The sequence below is a fragment of the Sus scrofa genome, chromosome 7 (genome assembly GCF_054392235.1).
Source record: "Sus scrofa isolate SSC_HxYL_T2T_F1_AM1 chromosome 7, Sscrofa_HxYL_maternal_Yorkshire_Landrace_v2.0, whole genome shotgun sequence".
Classification (NCBI taxonomy): Eukaryota; Metazoa; Chordata; class Mammalia; order Artiodactyla; family Suidae; genus Sus; species Sus scrofa.
In genome coordinates, this window is record NC_139389.1 from 66,047,582 (window position 1) to 66,064,111 (window position 16,530).

General features: G+C 37.9%; 1 protein-coding gene and 1 non-coding gene across 9 annotated transcripts in view; one reads left to right on the plus strand and one right to left on the minus strand.

Moving 5' to 3' along the window:
* The window catches only part of PEAK1 (pseudopodium enriched atypical kinase 1), a 284,832-nt gene that overhangs the window by 239,244 nt on the left and 29,058 nt on the right, over window positions 1-16,530 (minus strand). The gene's annotated exons all lie outside the window — the stretch shown is intronic.
* LOC146401641 (U6 spliceosomal RNA) lies at window positions 5,616-5,723 on the plus strand. Its single transcript, XR_014811760.1, has one exon. It is a non-coding gene; the product is annotated as a U6 spliceosomal RNA (small nuclear RNA).

The following is a 16,530-nucleotide window of genomic DNA, read 5'->3' on the forward strand; positions in this document are numbered from 1 at the left end:
TCATTTTCTACCTAGGTTACAGGGTGCCTGAAGTTCAACTATTCAGAAATCATCCTTTTCAATTACAATGTCCTACTTTCCTGGCATTTTCTGCCAAAATACCCTAGAAGGAATAATATCAGAAGTACTCATTTAGCAGTGGTTAACAAATCCAACTATGAACCATGAGGTTGCGAGTTCGGTCACTGCCCTTGCTCAGTGGGTTAACAATCCGGCATTGCCGTGAGCTGTGGTGTAGGTTGCAGACGTGGCTCGGATCCCAAGTTGCTGTGGCTCTGGCGTAGGCTGGTGGCTACGGCTCCGATTCGACCCCTAGCCTGGAAACCTCCATATGCCGCAGGAGCGGCCCAAGAAATAGCAAAGAAAAAAAAAAAAGAAGTACTCATTTAGCCACTATTGATCCTTAAATCTTAGATGGTAATTAGCTTGCTTGCCTGATTTCTCCAGAGCGCCCAGCTCCATCCTCACCCCCATCTTCGTAAAAAGGACCTGGGCAAAAACAAGGGTCCAAGAACCTAATTTTATCTGACATGGACATGAGACAAAAGAGATTAATTAAATGCTTTGCCAAAATCAGTAATGAAATCAGAATCAGAGTCAAGAGTTTTAAACTTCTAATCTCAGAGCTTTAAGATAACCTTCATATTTTCTCTGCCCTTGGATATAATATGAAAAAAATAATAATAACAAAAAAAATTACAGAACTTTCAAGATAGACTCTATCCTCCTTTGTTGTTATTTTAACACATTAGTGGGGCAAGAGTGGTAATATACACAGCTAATAAATCGAAGAGGATATGAATCTAAGCTTCCTTCAGAGACTCGCTGCTACAGCCAAGGCAAAGTTCTGATTCTACTGCCTGGTAAGTAAGGCCCTTAGTATCTGAAATCCAACAATTCTTTTCAACTTCATCCTTCACCACACATTTTCCACTTCCTCACTTACCACCGAATCTACTGAATGAATACAGATCCCCAGAGTTTACTATCTTCTCAAACCTCCACGTCTTACTTAGCTCATTCCACTTTGCTTCATAGAACACTCTTTTCCCTTGCAGCATGGCTACGTTAAGCTCATGCTCTCACTCAGAAGTAATTTTCTGACATCCCTCCTCTAGGACACAGAAACACATTACTCCCCTAACCCACACCAAGTCTGAAACAGGCTTCCTCCTTTATGCACCTCTCTATCAAACATCTCAAAGGGTATTTCAATTCCCAAACTAGTGAATTAGTTTAGCCTATTACAGGTTCTAATCAGTAGTTCCCAGTTCTGTGTTCTTCCTACAGAACAGTATTCAATCTATTCCATCAAGATGTATAGCTGAGGGTTTTTTTCCTTCTTCTTGTATTTTGGTTTATTGTCTAAGAATCCTCGGTATTCTTCCTGTTAAACTCAACAGTTTTAAGTACATTTAGAATGCAGCTATTAGCTTCTTAAAGGAGAATCCAACCAAAATTAAATACATATGGAAGTTTTCCCATATAAGGCTTCATGGATTGATCTGACCAAAAAATGAACTTTCATGAATATTCATAATGCTGCTTTTAAAAAAAGAAACTTCACTTAAAATGTTCTTTGTACCTATTTGGAAAATGTATTCATATAATAGCTTCTGAATGATCAAAAAGTTGACTATGACTTCAAAAAGTTGAAATATATAATCAGTTAACATATGATTATTTTAAATAAAGAATGATATCCACACTTCAATAGGAAATATCTGCCTCCAGAATAAACATCAGAGTTAAAACTTGCAACATCCAATTCCATCTTCCCTTGATCTTTTTAGGTAGGATAATTTTAAAAGGATATATCAAAATGTGAAAACCACAATATTCAGAACCCTGTTCAAAACTTTCCCAGATTGGAGGCTGCATGACATCCCAATGCCGTTAATGTAAAACAAACAGAAGCTTCAAACAAAACACCATCTAAAACTACACCCAGCTACAGCCTGAAACTGGTGACAGATCCCAAATCTGTTGCAGCTCCATATATAAGGCAATTTTTATAATAATACTAGGTTGAGGGGTTTTACCAAATCAATAGTTCTAATAAAAGCACAAAATGTGAGCTACAATAAAATGCTCATATGGGTATCACTTTGCTTTTCAGAATGACTTTAGTCAATCTGTTTAACTTATTCTGTCTACTTATTAAAGTCTAAAATGTAATAGTTGTAAAATTACTATTTTAAAATGTTTTCTGCAGGGCATCTATCCAGAGAAAACCATGACTTAAAAAGATATGTGTACCCCAGTTTTCACAGCAGCACTATATACAATAGTCAGGATATGAAAGCAACCTAAATGTCCATCAATAGAGGAATGGATAAAGAAGATGTGGTGCAAATATACAATGGACTATTACTAAGCCATAAAAAAGAATGAAATAATGGCATTTGCAGCAACATCAAGGAACCTAGAAATTATCATGTTAAAGTGAAGTTAGACAGTGAGAGACAAACATCATATGACATCACTTATATGTGGAATCTAAAAAAAAAAAGGATACAAATGAACTTATTTACAGAATAGAAAGAGACACACAGACTTGGCAAACTTAAGGTTACAAAGGGGAGAGGGGAGGGAGGGATAGACTGGGGGTTTGGGATGGAAATGTTCTAAAATTAGGTTGTGATGATGGTGGTACAACTATAAATATAATAAAATTCATTGAGTTGTTTAAAAAATGTTTTCTAAACGATTTGGTACAACTTAAGTCCATTATTCTTGCTCTAAAACAGAATTACTACTCACTGAAGAGATCATATTTAGAATTAAACACTGTAAAATGCAGATCATAAATTAAAATATTAGTCAATTTGAATCAGAAGGTTAAATTCTAATAAAATGATTTATTATCATACTTTGACGATAAAGATATGTTAGCGAACTCATACTAATTGCTATACAATGTGATTTCCTTATTTACTTCAGGGAGAAATGGAATACAGAAAATAAATTAGGTATTCTAAAAATCAGAGTGAAACAAAATACAGCCTAACTAGATTTGAAATTTAGTATGGCAACAACAACAACAACAACAAAACAGGCTATGAAGTATTATATTTTTGCCCTTTACCTTCACTCTTCCCTGCTGCCAGCTCTAGTTTTAGACGTTTTCCTGTGAGGAAATAGCAACAATGCCATTTTCCTTCCCAGTGCAATCAGGTTTTGGCAAACTTAAGTCATTTTGTCAGTTAAAAATAGAAACTCAACCCAAAATGTGTTTTGCAAATAACTTAAGTATTGAGTAGTTCTCCTTTCTTGAATGGTATTAAATTTTCCATTTATCATTTTTAAATGTACAAATTAAACTAAAATCTGCACATGTAGCTGAATAAGTAATAGATTCCAAATTAATAACACATTATGCAAGACTCTTTCATAAACATTCACTGAGAGCAAAATTATGCCATTCTGCAAAGAGAATTCCTGTGAGATCAGTCCTTAGTAGCTATGATATTTCAAAACACTGCTTTTATTTTTATATAAACACTATTGTGACTCCTTTTTAAGTTGACAGCCAACTTTGCCAGAAGCTTAAATAACTGTTTGCATCAAACAAGTGTCTTCACTGGATCCAACACCAGATCCATTCAAGAGTATTAAACTAGGCCTACCTAAATAAAGTTTTATTGAAACATAGTCATGTACATATGGTTATGTGTTGGCATGGCTACTTGTGCTCTACAAAGGCAGAGTTGAGTAGAGACAACATGAGTTGTGACAGAAATCATATGACCCACAAAAGCTAAAATATTTACTGTCTGGCCCTTTACAGAAAAAAAAAAAATTACCTATACCAGAATTTTTTCAAAATAAACTGGATAAAATTACCTCATTATCTTCACTGTTCACCTATGAAATGAAGGTGAGAGAGTGCTTACAGGACTTCTTAAACACAGTTAACTTTTAATACTTACTTGGAACCCATGCATATGGTATTCTTCAAAAAACTGAACAAAGCAGGGTTTACTCAGCAGCTCAGATGAAGATAAAATCTTCTGAGACTCAAAATTCAAAACATCTACACCCAGCACCACCCTAATTACTATTACTCAGCATGAAGTATGGTTATTGTCATAGGAGATTGAGTAATGATAGAAGCCTATTTGTATGCCATTATTTCCATTAAAGGATTTTCAAGGGGAAAAAAGCAAAAATGGCTACAGGTAGTTAAAACAATTGAATTTTAAAGTTTTGTAATTTAAAAACAATGGTGTTAAATTTTCAATGATGCTGTTTCACTGGAGAGTCATTTTTAAGTTTTGGAGTAAAAAATCCAAGAGCTAAACCCCAGATTAAAATGTCAATACCTAGATATTAATAACAGGTAATGGATATTACCTATTCAACAAATATTTGATGAATAAAGGGTGAGTTACAGGGATGCTCAGGTTATTACTTTCACTGCAATTATTTTTGTATGTTACAATTTTCACTCTCCTCAGTTAAGAATGTAGACCTAGCGAAAGAGGTTCTTCTAATCCAGCCCCACGACCACTGTTATAGGAAGGCCATCTGGGACTGGGTGTTGATACTGCCTCAACCTGGAGAGGGGATGGACACCCCCCCAACAACAACAACAACAAAAATCATAGTGCATGAAAACAATTCATAGAAAACCCTTGGAGTTCCCGTCATGGCAGAGTAGTTAACGAATCCGACTAGGAACCATGAGGTTGCGGGTTTGGTCCCTGCCCTTGCTCAGTGGGTTAAGGATCCGGCGTTGCCATGACCTGTGGTGTAGGTTGCAGACGCAGCTCGGATTCCGCGTTGCTGTGGCTCTGGCGTAGGCTGGTGGCTACAGCTCCGATTCGACCCCTAGCCTGGGAACTTCCATATGCTGCAGCAGCAGCCCTAGAAAAAGCAAAAAGCCAAAAAAAAAAGGAAAAAAAGAAAACCCTGAGTCCTGAAAGGCATGTAATTTTATCCTAGTGATAGATGAGTTATTAAGATGCTGACTCTCACCAACTGCCCAGCAAGTAATTCACAGTGTTTAGAATTTCCAAAAGACTACGCTTAGAGTAGTATATATAAATAAGGAAGAAACCTGGTTTTTGGAATGAGTCATTAAGACCAAGTAGTTTGAATCATGACTCTAGCCTATTTCCTATGTGATGAGAGTTATTTAACCTCTGAACCCCTGTCTCTGCATGAGGATAATGATGGTACTAGTTTGATAGGATTATTATGATGATTAAAGGTGACATCGTAGGAGGGCCTGACCCTTGGAATGTACAAATAAATAATACATAATATATAGAACCTTGGGCCAGGCATATATTGCTCAGCAAACAGATTAGGTAGGTACTGTTATTAAAACTTGCTCAAAGTCACAAAATGAGCAAGGGACAGAGCAGATGTAAATCCAGGAAGTACAGCTCCAGTGTCCATGTTCTTTGCTACCTCATTACACTGCAGTTATTATTAGAATGAGCATCCCAAATATTCCTAAGAATGGCTCCATGTCAAACAAAGTATTTAAAGTCCTTCTATATCAACACTTGAATTATAATAGATTCTAGTTTTGGAACGACTCTGCTCTGTTGCTAAAATGCTGTTGGTAGCACAAAGCTAATACTATGGTCAAAGTTCAGTATCTGGTGCTCACTTCAGCAGCACACATACTAAAAAATTGGAATGACAGAGAGAAGATTAGCATGGTCCCTGCTCAAGGATGATAGCAAATTCGTGATGCATTCCATATTGCTGACATGAAAACTACCTAAAGGTCCACTGACAGATGTGGTACATATATACATTGGAATATTACTCAGCCATAAAAAAGAAAAATTAATGCCATTTGCAGCATGATGGATGGAAATAGAGACTCTCATACTGAGTGAAGTAAGCCAGAAAGAAAAAGACAAATGCTATATGATATCACTTATTTTGTGGAATCTAAAATACAGATGATCCTATAGAAAAAAAAAAAAGCAGAAGCAGATCACGGCCAAGGAGAGTAGACTTGGGGTTCCCAAGGTGGAAGTGGGAGGAATGGAATGGACAGGCATTTTGGGGTTTTTTTGGATGCAAACTGTTATATTTGGAATGGATGGGAAATGGGTCCTTACTGTACAGAACAGGGAAATGTGTGTGATTACTGTGCAACAGAACTTGATGAAACACTGTAAATCAGCTATAGTTAATAATACCGACACAGGATTAAGATAGTGAAATAGAAGGACTGGAGCTCACCTTCTCTCATAAAAACAACAAAATTAAAACCAAATGCTAAACAACCTTCAACAAATGGACTGCAAACCTTCAAAAAGATATCCTGTTCCAGAAGACAAAGAAGAGGCCAGATCAAGAGGTAGGAGGGGCGATTATGCGATATAAGCAACACTATACCTGCCGGGGGGGGGGAGCCCACAGACTGGAAAGTAACTCTATCACAGAGACTCACCTGCAGGAGTGAGAGTCCTGAGCCCCACATGAGGTCCCCATGCCTGGGGATCTGGCATTGGGAGAAAGAGCCCCCACAGGATCTGGAATTGAAGGCCAGTGGAGCTTTCACACAGTAGTTCCATGGGACTGGGGGAAACAAAGACCCCATTCTTGAAAGGTGCACACAGATTTTCATGTGTACTGGGTCCCAGGGCAAAGCAGAGACGCCATAGGAATCTGGGTAAGATCTGACTGCAGATCTTGGAGGATCTCCTGGGAAAATAGAGGGTGACTGTGGCTTGTTGTGGGGGAAAGACAGGGCAGGCAAAGCTCTCAGGAATCAGTATGTGTCCACTTAGAGGTGGCCATTTTGGGAAAATCTGGCCCCACCCATCAGTGCTTAGAAGCCCAGGCCAAACAATAATTCAGGTGAGATCACAGCCCCACTCATCAGAAAACAGGCTGCCTAAAGACCCCACAGGCACACAGCCACCTCTAATCTCACCCAGAGACAAAGCCCCACCCACCAGAGGGATAGGAATCAGCCCCACCTACCGGTGGGCAGGCCCCAGACCCTCCCATCAGGAAGCCTATAACAAGGCTCCATACTAACTTCAGCAACAAGGCAGGCAGACATCAGAGGTAAGAGAGGCTACAACTCTACTGTCTGCAAAAAGGACACCACACCAAAAACCCATAAAAATGAACAAGGAAAAAAACCCAGAAAAACAGCTAAGTGATCTGGAGATTATCAGCCTCCAGGAAAAAGACTTTAGACCGATGATGCTGAAGATGATGCAAGACACTGAAAATAAACTAGAGGCAAAGCTGAAGATGATGCAAGACACTGAAAATAAACTAGAGGCAAAGCTGAAGATGATGCAAGACACTGAAAATAAACTGGAGGCAAAGATTGATAATTTACAGCAAATAATGAGCAAAGAACTACAAGATTTAAAATTTAAGCAAGCAGAGATGCAAAATACAATAACTGAAATTTAAAAATTCATTAAGCAATCAACAGCAGAATGCAGGAGGCAGAAGAACAAATAAGCGAGTGGAGGACAGACTAGTAGAAATCACTGATGTGGAACAGAAAAAAGAATGAAAAGAAATGAAGACAATCTAAGAGAACTCTAGAAAAACATTAAATTCACCAACATCCATATTATAGGGGTGCCAGAAGGAAAAGAGAGAGAGAAAGGGACAGAAACAATATTCGAAGAGATAATAGCTGAAAACTTCCTTAACATGGGAAAGGAACCACTCACTTAAATACAGGAAGCATATGAGTACCATATAAAATAAACCCAAGGAGGAACACCCCGAGACACATATTAATCAAACTGATCAAAATTAAGGACAAAGAGAAAATACTGAAAGTAGCCAGGGAAAAGAAACAACATACAAGGGAACCCCGATAATGTTATTGGCACATTTTTCAAAAGTAACTCTGCTGGTCAGAGGGAGTGGCATGATATACTTAACCATGATAAAAGGAAAAAATCTCCAACCAAGATTACTTTACCTAGCAAGGCTCTCATTCAGAAGAAGAAATCAAAAGCTTTACAGATAAGCAAAAGCTAAGAGAATTCAGCAACACTAAAGCAGCTTTACCACAAATACTAAAGGAACGTCTCTAGGCAGAAAAGAAAAGGCCATAACTAGAAATAAAAATACCACAAATGACAAGGCTCACCAGTAAAGTCATTCATACAGTAAAGATAGAAAATCATCCATGCACAAATATGCTACCAAAATCAGAAATCATGAGAAGAGGAGGGAACCAATGCAGGACACTGGAGATGCACCTGCAATTAAGAGACCAACAACTTAAAACAATCTCATACATAGAGAGAGACTCCTATATCAAAACTTCAGGGTAGCTGCAAACCAAAAATCTACAATTGATACCCACACAAATAAGAAAAATCAACTCAAATACAACACTAAAGATAGTCATCAAACCACAGGAGGAGAGAACAAGAGAAAAAAGGAAGAAAAAAGAGCATCAAAAACAAATCCAAAACAGTTAATAAACTGGCAATAAAAACATACATATCAACAATTATCTTAAATGTAAATGGATTAAATGCTCCAACCAAAAGACATAGACTGGCTGAATGGATACAAAAACAAGATCCATACATATGCTGTCTTCAAGAGACACATTTCACTACTAGGGAAGCTTACACATTGAAAGTGAGAGGATGGAAGAAAATATTCCATGCAAACGGGAATCAAAAGAAAGCTAGAGTGGCAATACTTATATCAGACAAAACCTTAAAATAAAGAATATTATAAGAGACAAGGAAGAACATTACATAATGATTAAAGGATCAATCCAAGAAGAAGATATAACAATTGTAAATACATAGGCACCCAAAATAGGATTACCTCAATATATAAAGCAACTGCTAATGACCTTAAAAGGAGAAATTGACAATAACACAATAATAGTGGGAGACTTTAACACCCCACTTACAGCAATGGACAGATCATCCAGACAGAAAATCAATAAGGAATGAAGCATTAGACCAGATGGACTTAATAGATATTTATAGGACATTCCATCCAAAAGCAGCAGAATACACATTCTTCTCAAGTGCACACGGAACATTCTCTAAGATTGATCACATTCTGGGCCACAAATCAAGCTTCGGTACCTTTAAGAAAACCGAAATCATATCAAGCATCTTTTCCAACCACAATGCTATACAACTGGAAATCAACAACAAGAAAAAAAAAAAAAACCTGCAAAAAACACAAACACGTGGAGACCAAACAACAAGCTACTAAACAACAAAAAATAAACTCAAAATGGATTTAAAGACCTAAATACAAGACCAGATACTATAAAACTCTTAGAGGAAAACATAGGCCAAACACTCTCTGACATAAACCATAGCAATATCTTCTCAGCTCCACCTCCTAGAGTAATGACAATAAAAACAAAAATAAACAAATGGGACTTAAAAGTCTGCACAGCAAAGGAAACCTTAAACAAAACAAAAAGACAACCCACAGAATGGGAGAAAATATTTGCAAATGAAGAGACTGACAAGGGATTAATCTCCAAAATTTATAAATACCTCCTGTAGCTCAATACCAAAAAAAACAAACAACCCCATCAAAAAATGGGCAGAAGATCTAAACAAACAATTCTCCAAAGAAGACATACCGATGGCCAAAAGACACATGAAAAGATGTTCAGCATCGCTCATTATTAGAGAGATGCAAATCAAAACCACTATGAGGTACCACTTTACACTGGTCAGAATGGCCAGCATCAAAAAGTCTACAAACAATAAATGCTAGAGAGGGTGTGGAGAAAAGGGAACCCTATTACACAGTTGGTGGGAATGTAAATTGGTGCAACCACTGTGGAAATCAGTATGGTGATTCCTCAGAAAACTAAAAAGAGAATTACCATTTGATCCAGCAGTCCCACTCTTGGGCATCTACCCACAGAAAACCATGACTCAAAAGGATACATGTACTCCAATGTTCATTGCAGCACTATTTGCAATAGCCAAGATGTGGAAACAACCTAAATGCCCATCAACAGAGGAGTGGATAAAGAAGATGTGGTACCTATACACAATGGAATATTACTCAACCATTAAAAGGAAAGAAATAACAGCATTTGCAGCAACATGGATGGACTTAGAAATTATCATTCTACATGAAGTCAGTCAGACAGCAAGATTCCAACATATGATATCTTTTACATGGGAAATCTAAAAAAAGAGGACATAATGAACTTCTCTGCAGAACAGATAATGATTCACAGACTTTGAAAAACGTATGGTTTCCAAATGAGACAGGTTGGGGAGGTGGGGGATGCACTGGGGTTTGGGGATGGAAATGCTATAAAACTGGGTTGTGATGATCATTGTACAACTATAACTGTAATAAAATTCATTGAATAATTTAAAACAAAACCAACCAAACAAATAGCAACAACAACAAAAAACAAGCAAGTGGTTGCCAGAAGGGAGTAAAGAAATAGGTGAGGGAGATTAAGAGGTACAAACTGTCAGCTGCAAAATCAGTGAGCAGGGGTGTGAAAGGTACATTCAATAACTATGGAATATCTTGCATGGTGAAGAACAACTAGACTGACCATGGTGACCATTTTGAAATGTATAGAAACACTGAATTAATACACTTTTTAACAGGAACTAACATAGTGTTGTAGGTCAATTACACTTCAAAAACAAAGAAACAAACTCATAGAAAAAGAGATCAGATTTGTAGTTACCAGAGGAGGGGGTGGGGGAAGGGGGAAATTAGATGAAGGTAATCAAACGTCCAGTTAAAAGCATGAGGAATATAAAGTACAACATGATAAATATAATGAACACTGCTGTATGTTATACATGAAAGTTGTTAGAGAGAAAATCCAAAGAATTATAATAACACAAAATTTTTTTCTCTATTTTTAACTCTGTATCTATAGGAGATGATGGATATTCACTAGTAATAATCATTTCTTAACATATGTAAGTCAAATCATGTATAATGTATACCTTATACAGTGCTGTATGTCAATTCTAACTCAATAAAACTGGAAGAAAAAACTATACTTAATAACAATACTAATAAATAAAATAAAAAGTTCAGTTATCTGTTTACATCACTTAATCTTGATCAGAGAAAAAAAAAAGAAAGATCCCATACTCCAGAACATTAGGCTGGCTTTGAGAGAAAAGAAAAGGCGTGGAACAAACACTTCCTCTCTAAGAAAACAGCTCAAAAGGGATGTAAGTGGCACCAGGAAAATCAGAGACTCAGAGCTGAAAAGGTGCTCAATTTAGCTCTTATTCTACAGAGTGGAAACCAAAGCCAAGAAAGAAGTATGGCTTTCCTCATGTCCTACAGCTAGTCATCCATCACATCAGACCATTTGGAGGAAGACTTTTCCACTACACCACTTGTCTAGATTTCTACCTAACTGCAAAATCAGTGCCTCAACTAATGTAATACCTCAACTGAAAGGTCCTGTATAGATTACTGCACAATATAAATATATCGGAAATCAGCACTGGAGAGGGAGTCTTTTACCAACAATCTTTTTTTCTTTTTTTTTTTTTTTTTTGCTTTTTAGGGCTGCAGCCACACCACATGGAGGCCCAGGATAGGGGCTGAATCAGAGCTACAGCTGTTGGCCTATGCCACAGCCCCAGCAATGCCAGATCCAAGCTGCATCGGAACCTACACCACAGCTCATGGCAACACCAGATCCTTAACCCACTGAGCAAGGCCAGGGATCAAACCCACAACCTCATGGTTTCTAGTCAGATTCGTTTCCGCTGTGCCACAATGGGAACTCCACCAACAATCTTTAAAGAGTCTTTCTGAACAAGAAATAGTCAACGTGTTGACTCTGAACAAACTATAGACATATAAATCACTGAACATTCCTAATACTCTTCTGAACTGTTGTGCTCTTAACACAGACCAAGTCTCCAACAAAAATTCTCTCTCCCCTTTTTGAATTCCCCACAAGAAAACTACAATCAAGGCCTGATTATATTCCTGAAAATGTTTTCTATAAAAACACTGCCCCCTTAAATTAATAAAATGTAGGAGTTCCTGCTGCGGCACAATGGGATCAGAGATGTCTCTGGAGTGCTGGGATACAGGTTTGATCCCCAGCCCGGCCTGGCACAGTGGGTTAAGAATCCAGCTTTGCTGCAGCTGCAGCATAGGTCACAACTGTGGCTCAGATCTGATCTCCAGCCCAGGAACTCCATATGCTGCAGGGCAGCCAAAAAAGAAAAAAAATAATAATAAAATATAAAACTCATTCCTCTTGAAAACAAAAATAATCAACACACTTAAAAAAAAAAAATGATCGCATACTACACCAACCTCCTGGATGACTGGATGTTCAATATCCAGCTTGTGCCAAAAAGAATTTTGTGAGGTAGAAATTCCCTCATAGTAGGCTGCACGTATTTGTCTTCAAACATATCTTTCCTTTGGTTTAAGGTTAAACAGATGAATTTCTTGTTCAAATTCAAAGCAATCACATAAGGAAAGCCATTTTATTACTGTTAACAGTTGACCTTTCCAACTCCTTTTACTCCACCCCTGACCAATGCCTATCTCCTCCTTAAGCAGAATTGAAACTTACACTTCCAATGAGACGCTAACTCTCCAGTGACATACTCTAGCAGTAAAACTAAGGTTAAATAACTAAAGCCAAAAAGAAAGGCACTATCCAGGAAGATGTCTTTCAAAAAATACTTGGAAAGCCTTATGAGAATTCTGGAAAACAGGAAACAATTATCTTTTTCTCTATGGCGAGAAAAGGGAAAAAAAAAATGATGAAGAGACAGAGACAAACTATACATTCCAAAGGAAAAACTATAAGACTTAGCAAGATATAAAGATGAGGAGTCAATGAGTCAAAAGCAACCTCAGGGAAGTTCCCGTTGTGGCTCAGAGGTAACAAGCCCAACTAACATCCATGACGATGTGGGTTCGATCCCTGGCATTACTGTGGCTGTGGTGTAGGCCGACAGCTGCAGCTCCGATTCAACCCCTAGACTGAGAACTTCCATATGCCACAGGTGTGACCCTAAAAAGCTTAAAAAAAAAAAAAGAAAAGAAAGTAACCTCAGTATTTTGATGTTTGGCAACTATGCAGATGAGGACCTGCTTGACAAATGCAGAGGCCAGAAAAGAACTTGTTAATGGAAAAGGGAGGAAAGGCCAATTTATCCCCTGGAAGTGAATGACAGCAAGGGAGTACATTTAGTACATCTTAAGGATATGCACTGGATATAGGTAAGTTAAAGATGCATAATTCTAGCCTCCTGTTGTGGTTTAAACACATGAAATATTAAATAACTAAGGTGGGCCTCTTAGGTAAAAGCTAAAGTCTCAGAGTGACGGGTATGACATGCTATCACAGAGCTACTAAAATTCATTTCTGAACCCTTAGTGTATTACATATACCCCCTCAGATAATTTAAATAGTTATTCATTGTTTACCCCTTGCTCCCTGCTTAAACAAATTCCAAATAAAAGATAGAAGCTTCACAGTGGGATCTCATTTCTAGAAAGATATAATTTAATACTATGGCAACAAACTCCAGAATGCTTATCTGAATCTTCTCTCCCTAAATTAATGTTTGCAATCAGCCTTCTCTGAACCATATCTACATTACATTAAATTCCCACTTAGTCCATATAGCTTTAACATTTTATCTTAAACATTTTTCCATTAAATATACATAATATTGGAGTTTCTGTTGTGCCTCAGTGGGTTAAGAATCCAACTAGTATCCATGAGGATGCAGGTTCAATCCCTGGCCTCACTCAGTAGGTTAAAGGATCCAGTGTTGCTGCAAGGTAGGGTGTAGATCACGGATGCGGCTTGGATCTGGCATTGCTACCGGTGTGGTTAGGCCAGCAGCTGCAGCTCCAATTTGACCCCTAGTCTGGGAACCTCTATATGTCACAGGTGCAGCCCTAAAAAAAAAAAAAAAAAAAAAATCCTATTTCCATGGATATTATTTTCACCCTCTTTTCTAGTTACGCTTTTTAAGTTTTAATTTTTTTTTTAATTTTTATTTTTTTTGTCTTTTGTCTTTTGTTGTTGTTGTTGTTGCTATTTCTTGGGCCGATCCCGCGGCATATGGAGGTTCCCAGGCTAGGGGTTGAATCGGAGCTGTAGCCACCGGCCTACGCCAGAGCCACAGCAACGTGGGATCCGAGCCGCGTCTGCAACCTACACCACAGCTCACGGCAACGCCAGATCGTTAACCCACTGAGCAAGGGCATCTCATGGTTCCTAGTCGGATTCGTTAACCACTGCGCCATGACGGGAACTCCCTTAAGTTTTAATTCTTAATCTCCAAGTTAAAATGCAACACTACCAAAAAAATCCTCCATCAAACAGGACAACTGCCTCCAAGAATTGTTTCAATACCAGGAGTGCATGAATGCTATTTTCTACTTCCTATCTTTTATAGTTGATCCACAATATAAAAAAAACCCAACAACACCTACTTACTTTCTCTTGCCTATTCTCTGTATTTAGTCATACTATTTATAAGTTTCTCTAAGAAAAGTTTTGACCCTAACTTTGGGATTCAACTTTCTAATTTTGGATGAAAAACATCTGTGGAGTGAATCAACCCTGTCTCACTAAACAGCTGTGCAATCCTCGGCAAATTATTTAACCTTTCTGAGCCTCTTTTTTTCTTATTTGTAAATGAGAGATAGTACAGCCTATCATACAGGGATGTTTTTCAAACTGAAGGAAAAGAAATGCAACAAATCTAGAAAGATAGGTGGTAAACAGTATTTAATAAACTGGTAGCTATACTTGAAAATTTTTATGTTACTATCAAAGTAATTATCTCATAGGCCACTACAGAACTTTGCTACCAAAAGCACTGAATATACTTCCTAATTCTGGCCTCAATTCAAGGACAAAATATAAATTACATTACTGCAGTTTTAATGGAGACACCATAAAGGGGAGTGTGTAATGGAAATCTGGGCTACATCTGGGCAGAAAGGAGGTGGAATACAGGACCAGGAAAACCAACTCTCAAGGTTTACTGTGTTCCAACATTCCTGTGCACCCATAAAGGCAATAAAATATTGACTGCAAAAGCAAGGTTACAGTAGATGTCAAGCAGAGAGCTGCTACATTTCATTTAGTCTCCCGGTTCCAAGAAGTGAGGATTAGTGGGAGTTTGCATTTCACTGCTGATTTGAGACATGGAACAATGATGACCACAGTGACGATGTTGGCAGACACATTAACTCTGCAACTAATATTTGAGTCATATTGCATGGACACTGTACTAAGTGTTCTGTGTTCATCACCAATTCTCGCAACAATCCCATAAGGTGGTTACTTTTATTCTATTTGACAAACAAACAAACAAACAACATCAACAAAAAAAACCTTGAAGCTTAGCAGAACTAAGATCCAAACCAAACAACAACAACAAAAAACCCTGAAGCTTGGCAGACCTGAGATCCAAACCCAGGTAATAGCAAAAATTTCAAAAATCCAATTGCACAAGTTAAGTGCTGACAGTAAGACACCCAGTATTTCAGGAATCAGAGCTATTTGGGTATCTGTGTGGGAAGTAGAGCATCATATTCACTCAACCATTCAAGCAAAAGCAGGAGAGAGAGAAGAAAGGGTTACACCCCAGAGCAGCAATTCTGGAACTCTGAAATATTAAAAATCATGACACTGTCAAATTGAGCATAGCCTGCTATGGGGATAATTAGAGTTCTCCAGATCAAAGTTTTGCTACTTGTTTTCCACCTTACACATGATAATGGATGAGGGCATTAGAGGCTGCTGCTATGTGCTATCATACACTCAAAATACCTCCATGGACCTCCACACACCTCCTGTGTAAGATTCTCAGAACATCAGCTGCACCTCTGTGCCTTCTCATCCTTCTCAGGAAAGCACATCAGAATGAAAATGAGTAAAAGAGGTATAAATTTTTTTTGCATCAAATAAGTAAATATTCATATTTACTTAACAGTGGTACTATATACCAGGCATGTTTTAAACCCTTTGCCTATATTAATCACCAAATGACATTATGAATTAGGTACTATTTTATTCCCATTTTACAGATGAAGCAACTGAGACATAAAATAAGTAATTTGCTAAAGATCACACATAGAGAAATGACAGTACTAAGACTCCAACAAGGAGGTCTGGTTGCAGATGTGCAGCTCTTAAACACAAAAAAATGAACTGCATCTTGGCTTTGCTGGGACATAACCCAGTGGACAGGTGCCCTGGAGAATTCCAGAAACTCTCTGCATGATGCCACAATCAAAAGAATAAGAACTTCTGTTCTGCAGGAAACACCCAAAAGGCCAGCTCCCTAAAACCTTCCACCAGAATTTTAGTTTAATGTACAGAGACCTCAAATCCCAACCCCAAGGGTCCAGAGGAAGACTTCATTTAGAACCTCTCTTTTTAATCCCTTGGTTAACAGAGTAACAGGAATTTTTCTTAGTAGTCCAGCAAATGATACTGGTTATGAGGCAGCCCAGCTTCATCATGCTACTGCTGGACCACAGGAATCCACAAAGCTTCACATAAAGAACAGGAACACAATCTCT